Genomic DNA, 17,236 nt, shown 5'->3' with positions numbered 1-17,236 from the left:
GCCAGAGATAAATTCTGCCGAAATTTTTACAAAGGCACTGACGGTGTTTAGAAAGGATAGATTGCATGCAACCGGTGGTGGCGTGTTTGTCGCTGTTAGTGGTAGTTTATCCTGTAGTGAAATAGAAGGGGATAGTTCCTGTGAATTATTATGGGTGGAGGTTATACTCAACAATCGACCTATGTTAATAATTGGCTCCTTTTACCGACCTCCCGAATTAGCAGCATTAGTGGCAGAACAACTGAGAGAAAATCTGGAATACATTTCACATAAATTTCCTCAGCATGTTATAGTCTTAGGTGGAGATTTCAATTTACCAGATATAGGCTGGGACACTCTGATGTTTAGGATGGGTGGTAGGGACAGAGCATCGAGTGACATTATACTGAGTGCACTATCCGAAAATTACCTTGAGCAATTAAACAGAGAACCGACTCGTGGAGATAACATCTTCGACCTACTGATAACAAACAGACCCAAACTTCTCGACTCTGTAAGCGCAGAACAGGGAATCAGTGATCATAAGGTCGTTGCAGCATTCCTGAATAAGGAAGTAAATAGGAATATAAAAGAAGGCAGGAAGGTTTATCTGTTTAGCAAGAGTAATAGGAGGCAGATTTCGGACTACCTAACAGATCAAAACGAAAATTTCTGTTCCGACACTGACAATGTTGAGAGTTTATGGAAAAACTTCAAGGCAATCGTAAAATGCGTTTAAGACATGTACGTGCCGAGTAAAACTGTGAGGGACGGGAAAAACCCACCGTGGCTCAACAACAAAGTTAGGAAACTACTGCGAAAGCAAAGAGAGCTTCACTCCAAATTTAAACGCAGCCAAAACCTCTCAGACAAACAGAAGCTAAACGATGTCAAAGTTAGCGTAAGGAGGGCTATGCGTGAAGCGTTCAGTGAATTCGAAAGTAAAATCCTATTTACTGACTCACAGAAAATCCTAGGAAGTTCTGGTCTTACGTTAAATCAGTAAGTGGATCGAAACAGCGTATCCAGACACTCTGGGATGATAATGGCATTGAAACAGAGGATGACACACGTAAAGCTGAAATACTAAACACCTTTTTCCAAAGCTGTTTCACAGAGGAAGACCGCACTGCAGTTCCTTCTCTAAATCCTCGCATTAACGAAAAAATGGCTGACATTGAAATAAGTGCACAAGGAATAGAAAAGCAACTGAAATCACTCAACAGAGGAAAGTCCACTGGCCTGACGTGATACCAATTCGATTCTACATAGAGTACGCGAAAGAACTTGCCCCCCTTCTAACAGCCGTGTACCGCAAGCCTCTAGAGGAACGAAAGGTTCCAAATGATTGGAAAAGAGCACAGGTAGTTCCAGTTTTCAAGAAGGGTCGACGAGCAGATACCAAAAGTATAGGTCTATATCTCTAACATAGATCTGTTGTAGAATTTTAGAACATGTTTTTTGCTCGCGTATCATGTCCTTTCTGGAAATCCAGAATCTACTCTGTAGGAATCAACATGGATTCCGGGAACAGCGATCGTGTGAGACCCAACTCGTTTTATTTGTTCATGAGTCCCAGAAAATATTAGATACAGGCTCCCTGGTAGATGCCATTGTCCTTGTCTTCCGGAAGGCGTTCGATACAGTTCCGCACTGTTGCCTGATAAACAAAGTAACAGCCTACGGAATATCAGACCAGCTGTGTGTTTGGATTGGAGAGTTGTTAGCAAACAGAACACAACATGTTGTTCTCAATGGAGAGACGTCTACAGACATTAAAGTAACCTCTGGCGTGCCACAGCTGAGTGTTATAGGACCACTGCTTTTCAAAAAATGGTTCAAATGGCTCTGAGCACTACAGGACTCAACTGCTGAGGTCATTAGTCCCCTAGAACTTAGAACTAGTTAAACCTAACTAACCTAAGGACATCACAAACATCCATGCCCGAGGCAGGATTCGAACCTGCGACCGTAGCGGTCTTGCGGTTCCAGACTGCAGCGCCTTTAACCGCACGGCCACTTCGGCCGGCACTGCTTTTCACAATATATATAAATGACCTAGTAGATAGTGCCGGAAGTTCCATGCGGCTTTTCGCGGATGATGCTGTAATATACAGAGAAGTTGCAGCATTAGAAAATTGCACCGAAATGCAGTAAGATATGCAGCAGATAGGCACTTGGTGCAGGAAGTGGCACCTAACCCTTAACATAGACAAATGTAATAAATTGCGAATACATAGAAAGAAGGATCCTTTATTGTATGATTATAATATAGCGGAACAAACACTGGTAGCAGTTACTTCTGTAAAATATCTGGGAGTATGCCTACGGAACGACGTGAAGGGGAATGATCATATAAAATTAATTGTTGGTAAGGCGGGTGTCAGGTTGAGGGTCCTTAGAAAATGTAGTTCATCAACAAAGGAAGTGCCTTACAAAACACTCGTTCGACCTATACTTGAGTATTGCTCATCAGTGTGGGATCCGCACCAGGTCGGGTTAACAGAGGAGATAGAGAAGATCGAAAGAAGAGCGGCGCGTTTCGTCACAGGGTTATTTGGTAAGCGTGATAGCGTTACGGAGAAGTTTAGCAAACTCAAGTGGCAGACTCTGCAAGAGAGACGCTCTGCATCGCGGTGTAGCTTGCTGTCCAGGTTTCTAGAGGGTGCGTTTCTGGATGAGGTATTGAATATATTGCTTCCCCCTACTTATACCTCCCGAGGAGATCATGAATGTAAAACTAGAGAGATTCGAGCGCGCACGGAGGCTTTCTGGCAGTCGTTCTCCCCACGAACTATAAGCGACTGGAACAGGAAAGGGAGATAATGACAGTGGCACGTTAAGTGCCCTCCGCCACACACCGTTGGGTGGCTTGCGGAGTATAAATGTACATGTAGGTGTAGATATAAATGTAGATGTGGAATATTCTGGGAGATCGTCGAAGCTTATTAAGTGAAAAGAAACAAGAAAAATTGGAAATTTGCGATAAGGTCTTATGTGACCAAACTGCTGAGGTCATCGGTCCCTAAGCTTACGCAATACTTAATCTAACTTAAACTAACACACTAAGGACAACACACAAACACACACACACACATACACACACCCATTCCCTAGGGAGGACTCGAACCTTAGACAGGGGGAGCAGCCCGGACCGTGACAAGACGCCCCAGACCGCGCGGCTACCCGCGCGGCGAAAAGAAACAAGACTTGTTTTTCAAAGCTTGAAGACATACTACAGGTCTTTGAAGTTATTTAGAACCGGAAAAGATAACCAGCTTTTGATCAGTCAGCAGTTGAAAAGCGCATCAAGGTACATGCATGGAATCAATCATCTGTTACTTGAGAAAGAGAACAACTAAGCGAGCACAGGCAACCTATTAACAGACGGAAGTGAAACGAATATAAAAATCAACAAATCAGTAAATTACGTATTAACGTACTTGAAAGACAAATTTTACACACACATGTATTTGAAACTAAAATAAAAATCCATTACTAGTTCAATCCTGACATTTTTACTCATGTTTCGGTCTTTTAACTTACTACGGAATATAGCAGGGAAAAGTTGTCCTTGGAACTTGCACTGAATGGCTTTTCAGCTAAGTTATTAGTTTTCTCACAACAGCATAAAATACGACCCCTTTCAGAGGGGCGTAGTTTTTGATTCAATACTTTTGGTAAAACAGCTCTTGGATTTACCTTGCAGGCGTAAGTTGTGAGAGACGATTATATTGATAGTTTTTTAATTAACTGAGCATTATTTTCTGTAAGAACCATCTCCTTAAATATCTTTCCGTGGTCCAGAGGGAGCCATCACGCAAGGTTGATGGCGAAAGCAATTTAGTATTTATAAAATTTATGTTCCTTGATCAACTTGAAATACCACCAAAAGAAGAGACTTCAGTTTATTCTGTTTGTGTTTTCGTTATCATTTCCAAGCATGACCCTGTGTCGCTTCTGAAGTCAAAGCTCCGTATTTGGATTTCAGAAATTTTTCAATACATCTTATGCATATATCAGCTAGTCGATGCCGATACCCCACAATGATAAAAAAGGAAAAAGAATTGAAATATGACCTGAATAAAAAATTAAAAGAGTCACTACAGTGAATCGTGAAGCAGAACCAACAGACGATGATACGTAAGGATTCAAGAAGGCACATAGGGATTCAAGAAGGAATCAATAAAATCCCAAAATTATGACTAATGGTAGCGAAATTCTCGTTTCTAATAAAATGGTTCAAATGGCTCTAAGTGCTGTGGGACTTAATATCTGAGGTCACCTGTCCCCTAGGCTTAGAACTACTTAAACCTAACTAACCTAAGGACATCACACACATCCATGCCCGAGGCAGGATTCGGACCTGCGGCCGTAGCAGCAGCTCGGTTCCGGACTGAAGCGCCTAGAAACGCTCGGCCACAGCGGCCGGCTCGTTTCTAGTAAAACAAGAGTATACACTGACGGAAAAAATCTCAACACCAAGAAGTTGTGCGTCATAACGAACGTTGGTAAGCGTATTTCAACACCTGAAAGAAAATTTCGCTCCAGCTGCGTAAGAGTGGCACTAATAGCGGCACAGTGAGTATACAAATCAGCTTTACCTTAAATACACGCTGCAACGATCGTGGATATTACTTACTTTTGAAACAGGACATGGTGAGTTGGTGTTAGTCAAGAGTGCCTTTAAGACGGCAAAGACGCCATTGTCAGCACTTCACTGAGTTTGAATGGGGTCGTGTATTAGGGCTAGGAGAATGTGGCAGTTCCTTCTGCGATAATGCAGAAATTACTTGGCAGCCACTGCACATGACTGCTGGCAGCGGTGGTCACCAGAATATACCGTCTCAAGATGACCGGGCTCTAGACAACCGCGTGGCTCTATCAAGAGGGAACACCATCGAATTCGGCGTATGGCTCTGACGCATCGTATTGGATCTGTTGAAGCAATTTCAGCAGCAGTTGGCTCCACAGTGACACAACGAAATGTTAAAATCGGTTATTTCAAGGGAAGCTCCGAGCCAGAAGCATTCCACTGACCCCGAACCACCGTCATTTGCGACTACAGTGGTGTCAAGCGAGAGTTCATTATGGGGCAGAGTGGAGTTCTGTTGTGATTTCTGACGGAAACTGGTTCTGACTCTGGGTCAGCGATGGCCGTGTGTTGGTTATAAGGATGAATTCCACTGACCCAAACCACCGCCATTTGCGACTTCAATGAGCCCAAGTGAGAGCTTTTTGGAGAGCAGGACGGAATTCTGTTGTGATTTATGATGAAAGCTAGTTCTGTCTCGGTGCCAGTGATTCAAGAGGACATGTAACCAATCTGTCTGCGAGCTAGACACACTGGACCTACAACTGAAGTTGGGGTCAGGGGTGCGATTTCGTATGGCACCAGAAGCACTCTCATGGTTATCCCACGCACCTTGATTGCAAATTTGTAAGTCAGTCTGGTGATTCGATTTTTTAAGCTGGTATTCAGGAGCAGCATTCAAAATGGCTCTGAGGACTATGGGACTTAACATCTGTGGTCAGCCGGCCGGTGTGGCCGAGCTGTTCTAGGCGCTTCGGTCTGGAACCGCGCGACCGCTACGGTCGCAGGTTCGAATCCTGCCTCGGGCAAGGATGTGTGTGATGTCCTTAGGTTAGTTAGGTTTAAGTAGTTCTAAGTTCTAGAGGACTGATGACCTCCGATGTTGAGTCCGATAGTGCTCAGAGCCATTTGAACCATTTTTTGAACCACCTGAGGTCATCAGTCCGCTAGAACTTAGAACTACTTAAACCTAACTAACCTAATGACATCACACACATCCTTGCCCGAGGCAGGATTCGAACCTGAGACCGTAGCGGTCGAGCGGTTCCAGAGTGTAGTGCCTAGAACCGCTCGGCCACTCCGGCCTTGCGAACAGCATTCCAGGTGCTGTTTCCCAACATGATAATGCTCTCTCATATAACGTTGTTGCAACTCAACATGCTCTACAAAGTGCCGACATATTGTCTCGGCCTTCTCGATCACCAGATCTGTCTCCAGCTGAGAGCATATGGGACATCATAGGAGGACGACTCCAACGTCATCCTCAAACAGCATTAACCGTCCCTGTACAGACGGACCAAGTGCAACACCCTCGGAATTCCATCCCACAAACTGACATCCAGCACCTGTACAACACAACAGATGCACGTTTGCATGCTTTCATTCTACTTCCTGGTAGTACATCGGTTATTATTGAACCAACATGCCATATTTGAAGTAGCTTACCTCATGCTTACATTAAAATGTGATCTTGCAGTGTTAATCATTTACATATGTTCTCTAGAAAAATGTATTCCCGAAGTTTCATTATTCTACATTAATTACTTTTTGGTGTTGCCAATTTTTTCCGTCAGTTTTATTTGGATGATAAGTTCATTAAGACAGATTCTTCGCAGTGGCATGTAAATGAAGATGTAAAATGGCTCTGAGAACTACGGGACTTAATTTCTGAGGTCATCAGTCCCCTAGAACTTAGAACTACTTAAACCTAACTAACCTAAGGACACCACACACATCCATGCCCGAGACAGGATTCGAACCTGCGACCGTAGTGGTCTCGCGGTCCCAGACTGAAGCGCCTAGAACCGCTCGGCCACAACGGCCGGCGAAGATGTCAAATCTCTATGGCTAGTTACTAAAGTACACGTTGCAAATTGTCCGACTGAGACAAGTTCATGTAACACTGTAATAAATAATTTAAAAAACCAAAAAGAGAAGCCTTATACAATTCAGGTTGTGGCTGAATATCCTCATAATGTTACAGGGAAGAAACACGGTCACTTCATCGATAAAATGTATGCTTAAAAGAAAATGTGATTTTCTCGTCATATTTGCCTCAAGTGCTTAGTAAATAGTAGATTTATTAAACTTCCTCGCAGATTAAAACTGTGTGCCGGATCGAGACTCGAACTCGGGACCTTTGCTTTTCTCGGGCAAGTGCTCTACCATCTGAGCTACCCAATCACGACTCACGCCACCTCCTCAAAGCGCCACTTCCGTCAGTACGTCCTCTACTACCTTGCAGACTTCACAGACGCTCTTCTGCGAACCTTGCAGAACTAGCAGTGCTGGAAGATAGGATATTCCTAAGGCATGGCTTTGTCACAGCCTGGGGGATGTTTCCAGAAAGAAATTTCCACTCTGCAACGGAGTGTGCACTGTTATGAAACTTCGTGGCAGATTAAAAGCAGGCCGTCGTGGACGAGCGGTTCTAGGGGCTACAGTCTGGAACCACGCGACCGCTACGGTCGCAGGTTCGAATCCTGCCTCGGGCATGGATGTGTGTGATGTCCTTAGGTTAGTTAGGTTTAAGTAGTTCTAAGTTCTAGTGGTCTGATGACCTCCGAAGTTAAGTCCCATAGTGCTCAGAGCCATTTGAACCGTTTTTTGAGCAGATTAAAACTGTGTGCCGAACCGAGACTCGAACGCGGGACCTTTGCCTATCGCGGGCAAGTGCTCTACCATCTTAGCTACCCAACCACGACTCACGGCACACAGTTTTAATCTGCCACGAAGTTTCATAACAGCGCACACTCCGCTGCAGCCGGCCGCGGTGGTCGTGCGGTTCTAGGCGCTTCAGTCCGGAGCCGCGGGACTGCTACGGTCGCAGGTTCGAATCCTGCCTCGGGCATGGATGTGTGTGATGTCCTTAGGTTAGTTAGGTTTGGGTAGTTCTAAGTTCTAGGGGACTGATGACCTAAGATGTTAAGTCCCATAGTGCTCAGAGCCATTTGAACCATTTGAACTCCGCTGCAGACTGGAAAATTGATTCTGGAGTAGATTTACTGGTTGAATTATCAGAGCTAATGCAGAAATACTGTATTAATAATTAAGTTGAAAGTAATAAGTTTTTTGCTGAAAAGGTACTTCTGTACAATATTTTTTGGGATGAAAAGTACATTCGATTTTATGCCATTCTATCGTTTTTCAATTGGTGAGACACCCATTCCCCATTTTCTACTGAGCCTAAATCATAAACAACTGATGTTTTTGTGCAAAGAAACAAAGCTAGCGGGTAGCACAAATAAACGACAAAAGGAGAAAAAAGTAAGAGCCTCCCTAAATGTCATGTTTTGGTTTTGAAAGAAATGCGAAAATCGCAAGTTTTATGTAATGTAAATTTCCTCAAAAAAATAAAAAAAAGAGGCCAAGTGGCAGTAGAACTCGCGGGTTCCGTACAAACTGAATTACGTGTAGAGACAGCTAATCCATTAGGGAACTTTTACCTTTTATCGACAATGATACTGGCAAGATATACATCCCAGGATTCACAAGATTCAAGATTTTCGACAACCTTTTAACTTCAATAATATGAATGTGATGTAAAGTCATGCTGGGGGTATGTGACCATTGTTATTATAATCAGTAGTTCTCCATTCAGGCTGACTGGGACACAATGTTAAAAGTCAAACAGCAGGCAAGGAATGACTTCATTGCTCATAAGACGCGGCTCGGAATTTATCCATCATCAGATATCCAGGACAGATTACTGCAGGTAGATATGGTGTTTCAAATTTTATGTGATGCATACATTCGCATCTTTCATTGGGCCAAATAGATGGATGTTGGAATGTGCGAGACCTGAGCTGTAGAGTGGATGAGGAAGAAGAGTCCAATGAATTTTGGTAAGCTCCTCTCGGCTGCGCAGAGTTGTGTAAGATCTTGCGTTGTCATGGAGAAGATGTTCGTTTGCATTTTTGTGGCGCCGAATATGCAGATTCTTCAGTTTCTTGAGGGTATCACAAAACACTTCAAAGGTGATCGTTGCACCATGAAGGAGGACATGAAACAGCATAACCCCTTCAAAGTCCCAGAAGACGGTCGCCTAACTTTACCAGCTAAGGATGCGGCTTCGAACTCTGGATTCTCGTTTTGTTTCCGGTTCTAAGTGATGAACCAATGTTTCATTGCCTTTGACGATGTTCGACAAAAAATTGGCATGGTCAGGCTCGTAACGCACAAGCAGTTCCGCACAGATGGTCCGTCGTTGCCCTCTATGGTCTTCTGTCTGGCGGCGAGGAACCCAGCTGGCCCACGCCTTTGAGTAATCCAGCTGGTGGACAAGTGTGTCAACACTACCAAAAGAGACGTCCAGCTGTGCAGCGAGGCGTTCGATTGTGATCACCTCGAAAGAGAGTGTCTGCACGTTCCAACATTGCAGGAGTGACAAATGTGTGCGGTCGGCGGGTACGCGGGTCGGACAGGCTTGCGCGACCTTGTGCGATGGATTCCGCCCCTATCGAATCGATCTTCTGGATCCATTCGCGAAGCACCCAGCTCACAGTTTTTCTACTAAAGTGCTTTCATTCCCATTAACTTATATTAGAATTTTCAGTAGATACAACTAGTGCTTCAGTTTCAAATGTTAATAGTTTAAGACTGTCCAGGTGCCAATATTTTAGAATATTGACCTGAATGACCATCTTCTATTTAAGCAGAACTGAAGGGGACCCATAAAAAATTATGTATTCCTCTGCTGATTTACGTGGTTGGTTACATTTGGTTTGCATACTATGATTTGAGGAATCTCTTCTCGTTAATACGAGGCGGTGGTTTGCGGCGCTGTTATCTTGATATTATTTGATCATGTCCCATACATGTTATCTCGTTCAAGTTCTCTTAGACACTTCTTTCAAATACCGTAGAAAAAAAGTACATTCTATTATCAGAAAGAAACAAAGTCGGTGTGCTAGTTCGGCGACTATAAACGATAAAGATTACTTGAGATTGTCAGGAAATATGTCATATTATCTGTTATAACTTGGCGAAAACCGTACGTCTATATATTTATTAATTCTGAACGCATTTTGGATCGCCTGTCTTAGTTGCTACACCCTACATAGAACTACAATTCGTAATAGGCTGCTCTGTAACACAGTATTATTAGCAGAAAAAAAGGTTTTAGAAGATCACGATCCTAAATTGATGCTATTTTTAGTATAAAACAAGTGGTAGAGAAAAGAAAAGAACATTGTTACTGAAAAGCTTTCGATGAAGTCAATAGATGCCTATTGTGGCAGATTAAAGCAAAAAAGGGGCCTCAAAATGCATCTCAGTAACCCTGTAAAAGCTCTTTACGAACAGACAAAACTTATAATCGAAAATGGGGATAAATTGTCTAAACAATTAATAATCCAGTGAATTAGACAGTGATATGGCCTTTCTCCGACCGTTTTCGGTAGAATATCTATGGGGCTTCTGCATCACTGCGAATTTAAAAGATCTTCAGAAGTGCAAAAGTGTGAATGTGGGTTACCTACGTGCAGGAGTAGAAGCCATGACCTTGAAGGTATGACATCGAGGTAGCGGCTAGCTTCACCCCTTCTCACGGACGATGGCTGTCCTCCCCCGGTAGCTGAGCGGTCAGCGCGACCAAATGTCATACATAACGGCCCAGGTTCGATTTCCGGCTGGGTCGGAGATTTTCTCCACTCAGGGACTGGGTGTGGTCCTTATCATCATCATTTCATCCCCATAGACATGCAATTCGCCGAAGTGGCGTCAACTCGAAAGTCTTGCACCAGGCGAACTGTCTACCGACGGGAGGCCCTAGCCACACGACATTTCCATACCAATGTCAATGATGCCATCAAGCCATACACACCTCCGGATTCAAGGACTGCTCTTTTTGGAGACATCTCTCAACTGATGGAATGTCTCATAAACAAACGAAAATAAACCATCGTAAACGTCAATCAAAAATCGAAGCTAATTGAGCCGTGCGTGGCTCGTGTTCGTGGCATTTCTTATTTTATATCTTGTTTTTACCTTACTGTCACCTCGTTCGTAAATTTTCATTTACTGGTGTCACTGAGTTGCTGCCTTCCCTGCCGGTGAGCGGCAGCAGCAGCGCTTATCGATATAGGCCCTGCCGTATTATCTTTGCTGGACTGATATTACTTCCCGGTCAACGTGTGTTGTGAGTTAGTTCGGACCAGGTAGTTTTTGAGTTGGCACGCGGCACAAGTTCAGTCGGGGCGCGGCAGCAGTGAGGTCCATCCTGCCGTGACTTGCCCGATGGTTGCCGACACACATGATTGGAATAGCGACGACTTTGGTTGGTTGTCGGTCGGTCGTCTTTCCGAACGACGTGTATTTGGCCGGCGATCGCTTGTCGGTTGGCTGTGTGTGCTGACTCTTGATTCGTCCCTGTTATTGTACAGTCACTGCCGTTAGCATTGTCTAGTTCTTCGTGCAAATGTTCGTGAAACTCTGTGTAATTTGTGTCATTTTTGATTGACAAGTTATTTTAAAAGTTGTCGGCATACTGCCTCTGAGCATTCGGCTGGTTGGTGTGGATCAGCCAGGAAATCTCCACGAGGCGCAGTGGGCAGAGTGTGTGGGAGCTGTTCCGATTGCTACGAGGTTCGTGGCTCACCGACCCAAGACATCAAAGTTGAGTGGTGATTTTATTACCGAAGCCAATCTGTTCACATTGTGCCACTGGTTTTCATGTTTGGCTGTTTGGGGTATTCCCGTGAGCAACAGCGAGTGTTCAAGTTGGCGAAAGTTTGGCCACCATCCGGTGGAGTCTAACTGTATTTTGGTTATTTGAAGTCCAAGTTCACCAGCGGAATTTTCTGTCTTGTGGCCGTTAGCGTTCCGGTTACCTGCCCTGGCCGCTGACGTAAAATTCAGGCAGTGTCTTTTCCTCACCATGTTGTCGCTGTCCAACATGTGTGTGTGGTCTTGACAACTTATGCATACTTGGTTGTGGGCGGCTACGCCTTTTACCTTTTGGCTTTGGAGTTCCTTGTGTACTGGTCGGGTGGAAAGCAAGTCGTCTTGTCAGTGGGTCCATTGACTGTCTCTTGGTTGGGTTGCCGGCGGATCCGCGTTTGTCTATGGAGTTTTATAGACGAATGCTGTCCAATTTAAAACTGCATCTCCATATTGAACTTATCAATATCTGCGTTACGGACTCACTGTCAGGATGTAATATAGGATTTTCTGAAATGTGTTCCTGTGCAGTAATCACTGTATGAATATTCAATTTCCATGTTATAAATAAGTTATTTGTGAATATGTTATCCGTTAAACAGTGCTGGGAAAAGGCTGCAAGGTTGAGAAATACATCTGTGATCACCTTACTTTTCGTGCTTTATAGAAATAAATTTTATGTCATAGGGAGAACATACAGCTGCTATGGTGAGTTGTGACATGTGTATATTTCATTTTTAAATGCTAAGCTATAGGCTCGCCAAACGATATTATTTTCCTTCATCATTCACGTATCTTAGTATGAAGAGGGTACTTCTATGTCACTATTCTTACCTTTCTCTCTTACCTTGTAGATTAAACGAACTACAATACCTTCTTATTTAAAGTCATTTTATACAAATGGTAGAATGAACTTAGAGTCTTTCTCCACTTTAATTTCTAGTCTTTGAGTTGCTTCTTTTTATAAAAGATATTACTTTTACTTGACGCTGTTCAGTCGTGTCTGCTTAGAATATATATGTAAATTCCAACGCTACAGTATTCCCATTATAAAAATTGCTTTGTTGAGTCTTTACTAAATTTCAAACACCACCAGTAACCGAATTCTCAACTATCCTCCTTTTTAACGTGCTGTTCTTTTCTTGAAAGGCATTGCCGATTTGTAAGTATATGAGTATTTTCTCTTTCACCTACGATGCTGTTTCCATTACTTCTAAGGTCAGCATTTAACGATTACGATATTTGCGGTTTATGTTCCCTAAACAGCGTTTACACAAATTTTTATAATATTTTAGTTTTAACAGTGATAATTCATTTTAGCTTTTTCTTGTTTTTTTTCTCTCGCTTACTTCCGGTTGGAAGTTCCAGGAAAAAGTTCCAGGTTCCTCAAATTTTAATATATTTTCAACTTAAAAACTCGGATCGAATGGAGAAGGAACCATCCACTACTAGTTGTGTTTCGACCTTGGCTACCTGAAAGGAGTTGCTCTGATGCATCTACCTGTGTTATTCATAATGGAAGATCATCGTGTGAAAATTAATCAATTACAATCTCAAGTTTAGGAAAACATGTTTGCCTGCTGCAGTCGTTACAAACTGTTGATACACTGTGTAAACAGATTCTGCACTGCTAGCCAACTTAACTACCACAGCTCGCTGTTCTGAGCATTGCTGAAAGCATCGTTCTGCTGCTGCAGGCTTAATCCGCGTTGGCGTCAGGAATAGTCACAGCGGTGGTGTTCAAGCGTTACTAAAATTAAGAGCAGGAGAGGATAGCACAGCCCTATTTATATTAGAGTCGAGGAGATATCAAATTGGCAACGGCCTTGCCGCAGTGGATTCATCGGTTCCAATCAGATCACCGAAGTTCAGCGCTGTTGGGCGTGGCGGGCACTTGGATGGGTGACCATTTGGGCTGCCATGTGCTCTTGTCGTTTTTCGTGGTGCACTCAGCCTCGTGATGCCAATTAAGGAGCTACTCGACCGAACAGTAGCGACTCCGGTCAAAGAAAACCATCATAACGACCGGGAGAGCGGTGTGCTGACCACACGCCCTCCTATCCACATCCTCAGCTGAGGATGACACGGTGGTTGGATGGTCCCGATGGGCCACTTGTGACCTGAAGACGGAGGGCTGAGAGATCAAATTAAAGAGATATGTTTTTCATCGGAAAGCATGATGCCATTTCCAACAGAGTTCACACATTTAATTAATTAGAAATCACTGAAAAAGGTACAAAAAGTTCTTTTATTGCATACAGTCAGCGGTTATGGAATATGTTAACTGAATCTTCCGTCTGTTCTTGATAGAACAAAATTATAATAAATGGAAAGCGCTAGTTTGCTTTTGTTCTACTGTATTGCTTTCAGTGTCTTAACCGATTTTGCCGGCCGCTGTGGCTGAACGGTTCTAGGCGCTTCAGTCTGGAACCGCAAGACCGCTACGGTCGCAGGTTCGAATCTTGCCTCGGGCGTGGATGTGTGTGATGTCCTTAGGTTGGTTAGGTTTAAGTAGTTCTAAGTTCTAGGGGATTGATGACCTCAGATGTTAAGGCCCATAGAACTTGGAGCCATTTGAACCTGTTTGCAGGACATCACACACATCCATGTCCGAGGCAGGATTCGAACCTGCGACCGTAGCAGCCGCTTGGTTCTGGACTGAGGCGCCTAGAACCGCTCGGCCACCGTGGCCGACAAAGCAAACTGGAAAAAACAATATCATTATACTCAAAACTGTGCCAATGTATAAAAGTTTCCATTAAATAAATGAAGCAAGTGAAACAAAAACAGCCTTAGCCTAGTTGGGTTTGCGTAGTTCTTAGTTCTAGGGGACTGATGACCTCAGATTTTAAGTCCCATAGTGCTCAGAGCCATTTTAACCATTAAAACATTGATCAGACAACTTCAAGAGGTATTAAACATGGAAAGTACAGAGGTGGCCAAATTGTTATAATACTAAACCCAATTTCTTATTGTAAATTTAGGTAATTACATAAAAATGTAAATTAAAAAATGTTTTAATATTTTGTTTGCATTCCTTTAGCTTTTATTAATGTCTCTATTCTTGTATAAATACGTTCTAATGGTTTTTGACAACTGGTTTGAATATTTAGGTCACAGAGCCATGTTTGTGTCAGCAATTCTCTCAAACCATTCTTTGTTGTCACCTTCTGTGTCCTTATTTTCTTCTTAACTATTGCCCACAGATTGGAGTCATGTCTGGGCTATTTCCGGCCACGGAAGCACCTTTTTCATCCAAAAACTTTCCTACACTCTTAGCCTTACGGCATGGTGCTCAATCATGCATGAAAACATAATCTTCACCATTAAACCATCGCCTGGTCTGAGGCAAAATTCTCTCTTTTAACACGTTGAGGAATTGTCCCTGATGCATAGAACCTTCAACAACGGACAGATTTCCTGCACCCTTCCATGAAGAAGCACTCCAAACAGTAAGTGATGTAGAATGTTTTACAGAATGGCGTTTACAGTCTTGATAAAACTCCTCTGATTCCCTCCTCCTCACGTACTGGTCACTTTCTTCTGTGCCACGCAACACTGATTCATCACTGAAACACACCTGGAAGTAAATATTAATCCTTTACTTGATACCACAAACTGCATTACTAAATAAATTTAGTGATATTCATATGCAAATGTCGCTATTCAGGTCGACCATATACACAGATTTTTTAAGAGAAATATTTTGGTAATGAGCTCATTTAATGACTTTTGTACTAATACACAGTTTTTTTGCAAATATTTTTTCCAGTCCCAAACGGTCCAGTACTGTAGGGAGGCACTTCCTGGGGTGATTTTGGGCTTAAGACAGGGTTTACGGGCTGGCAGACCTGCGTTACACAGAAATCTCCTTACAGTTCTAGCTGACACTGTCATTCCATAATCCTCCAACTGTGCAGCGAGTTGCATGCATACTTGTAGCTTTCCGATGGGAAATGACCACACTTTTCAATTTTCGCTGTATTCTAGGGCTCAACTTTGATTTTCCTCCAAATTTGCCTGTGAGTTCTTGTCGGCCAACAAATTTTTTGGAATTAAAATTTTTAATATTACTCACTGTCTGCTGTGAGATCCTGAGTCTAGAAACAATTTGATGCTGTGTGTAGCGCCCTTCTGCCAAATGTGCCCTAACAATGGCAACAGTAGGGGGTGAAATGTCTTTCTTCATACCCATAATCTCAAATTGCGTGACTCAAAAAGGACTGAAATATACCACTCACTTGGCCTCTGATATGTCACCTGCAATTAATTCCAAACAGTTTACTTAAATAGTTATCCACTGTTTAATCAACTGACAATCACTAATATTATCAACAATCAACACAACACTAAAAAAATTCTCATTAAATAATGAATGCATTACTGCGTACACACAACTTATTTTCAACTTTCGGAGACTTGCAGTCAATGTAGCCAACCTATGCAATTCAAAATTCTCTACAAATGCCCAAACTTACCTCTGAAACTCCACATCCGCCGCAAACTAAATTCATCTGATTTGATTGTGTAAAATGCATATTAAATGCAAAATTTTAAATCAAACGCTGATTCTACAACAATAACATAATAATTTGGCCATCTCTGTAATGAAAGTACCAGTTAGAGGAGAAACTTAACAATTGTAACTACAGTCTATATGAGTTACATAGACAATTTCAATAAAATAAAAGAAACTCAATGAATAGAGGACAATGGGGGAATGTGTAAGAACGGACAGCATTGGATATGCAGACAGTGCTGAGAAAATAAGAAAACAACAACACACAAGGAATCATGGAAGAGTGTGCTCATGGAAATTTAATATCAAAATTCTTGAAAATTTGAACGAAGACAGCTGTAGTATAATCCGTTATTATCACTAGCGGCTTCACTGCGTTATAGATGCATCTTCAGGTAGATTTATTTTCAGATCATTTACATGAAATATTAGGTCGCACTAGATGTACCATTACTCAATACTGAGGCCAGTAGAGTAACCTGCTGGCTACCAGCCTTGACGGCTCTTACCGACAGGCTTCGGATCCGTGTCGAGCTGATCTGCTTGTGGTCGTCTTCTTCGTCCTGCCTGTTTCGAATTCTTTGTCAATATTTTGATGAATTTATTGTATCCTGACTGGAAAAGATAGGACGTCCAATGTGCTCAATGATGTGAAAATAAACATACCTGAAGATACAACTCTAACGTGAAACCTGTAGTATAATTAAAGAGTAATAAAAAAGCTAGAATGACATTTTCACTCTACAGCGGAGTGAGCACTGACATGAAACTTCCTGGCAGATTAAAACTATGTGCCGGATCGAGACTCGAACTCGGGACCTTTGCCTTTCGCGGGCAAGTGCTCTACCAACTGAGCTACCCAAGCATGACTCACGCCCCGTCCTCACAGCTTTAATTCCGCCAGTACCTCGTCTCCTACCTTCCAAACTTCACAGAAGCTCTCCTGCGAACCTTGCAGAACCAGCACTCCTGGAAGAAAGGATACTGCGGAGACATGGCTTAGCCACACCCTGGGGGTTGTTTCTAGAAGAAATTTTCACTCTACAGCGGAGTGTGCGCTGATATGAAACTTCCTGGCAGATTAAAACTGTGTGCCGGATCGAGACTCGAACTCGAGACCTTTGCCTTTCGCGAGCAAGTGCTCTACCAACTGAGCTACCCAAACACGACTCACGCCCCGTCCTCACAGCACTTGCCCGCGAAAGGCAAAGGTCCCGAGTTCGAGTCTCGATCCGGCACACAGTTTTAATCTGCCAGGAAGTTTA

The sequence above is a fragment of the Schistocerca nitens genome, chromosome 5 (genome assembly GCF_023898315.1).
Source record: "Schistocerca nitens isolate TAMUIC-IGC-003100 chromosome 5, iqSchNite1.1, whole genome shotgun sequence".
NCBI classification, from domain to species: Eukaryota; Metazoa; Arthropoda; class Insecta; order Orthoptera; family Acrididae; genus Schistocerca; species Schistocerca nitens.
The sequence above is the reverse complement of the archived record's forward strand: the minus strand, read 5'-3'. Positions refer to the sequence as shown.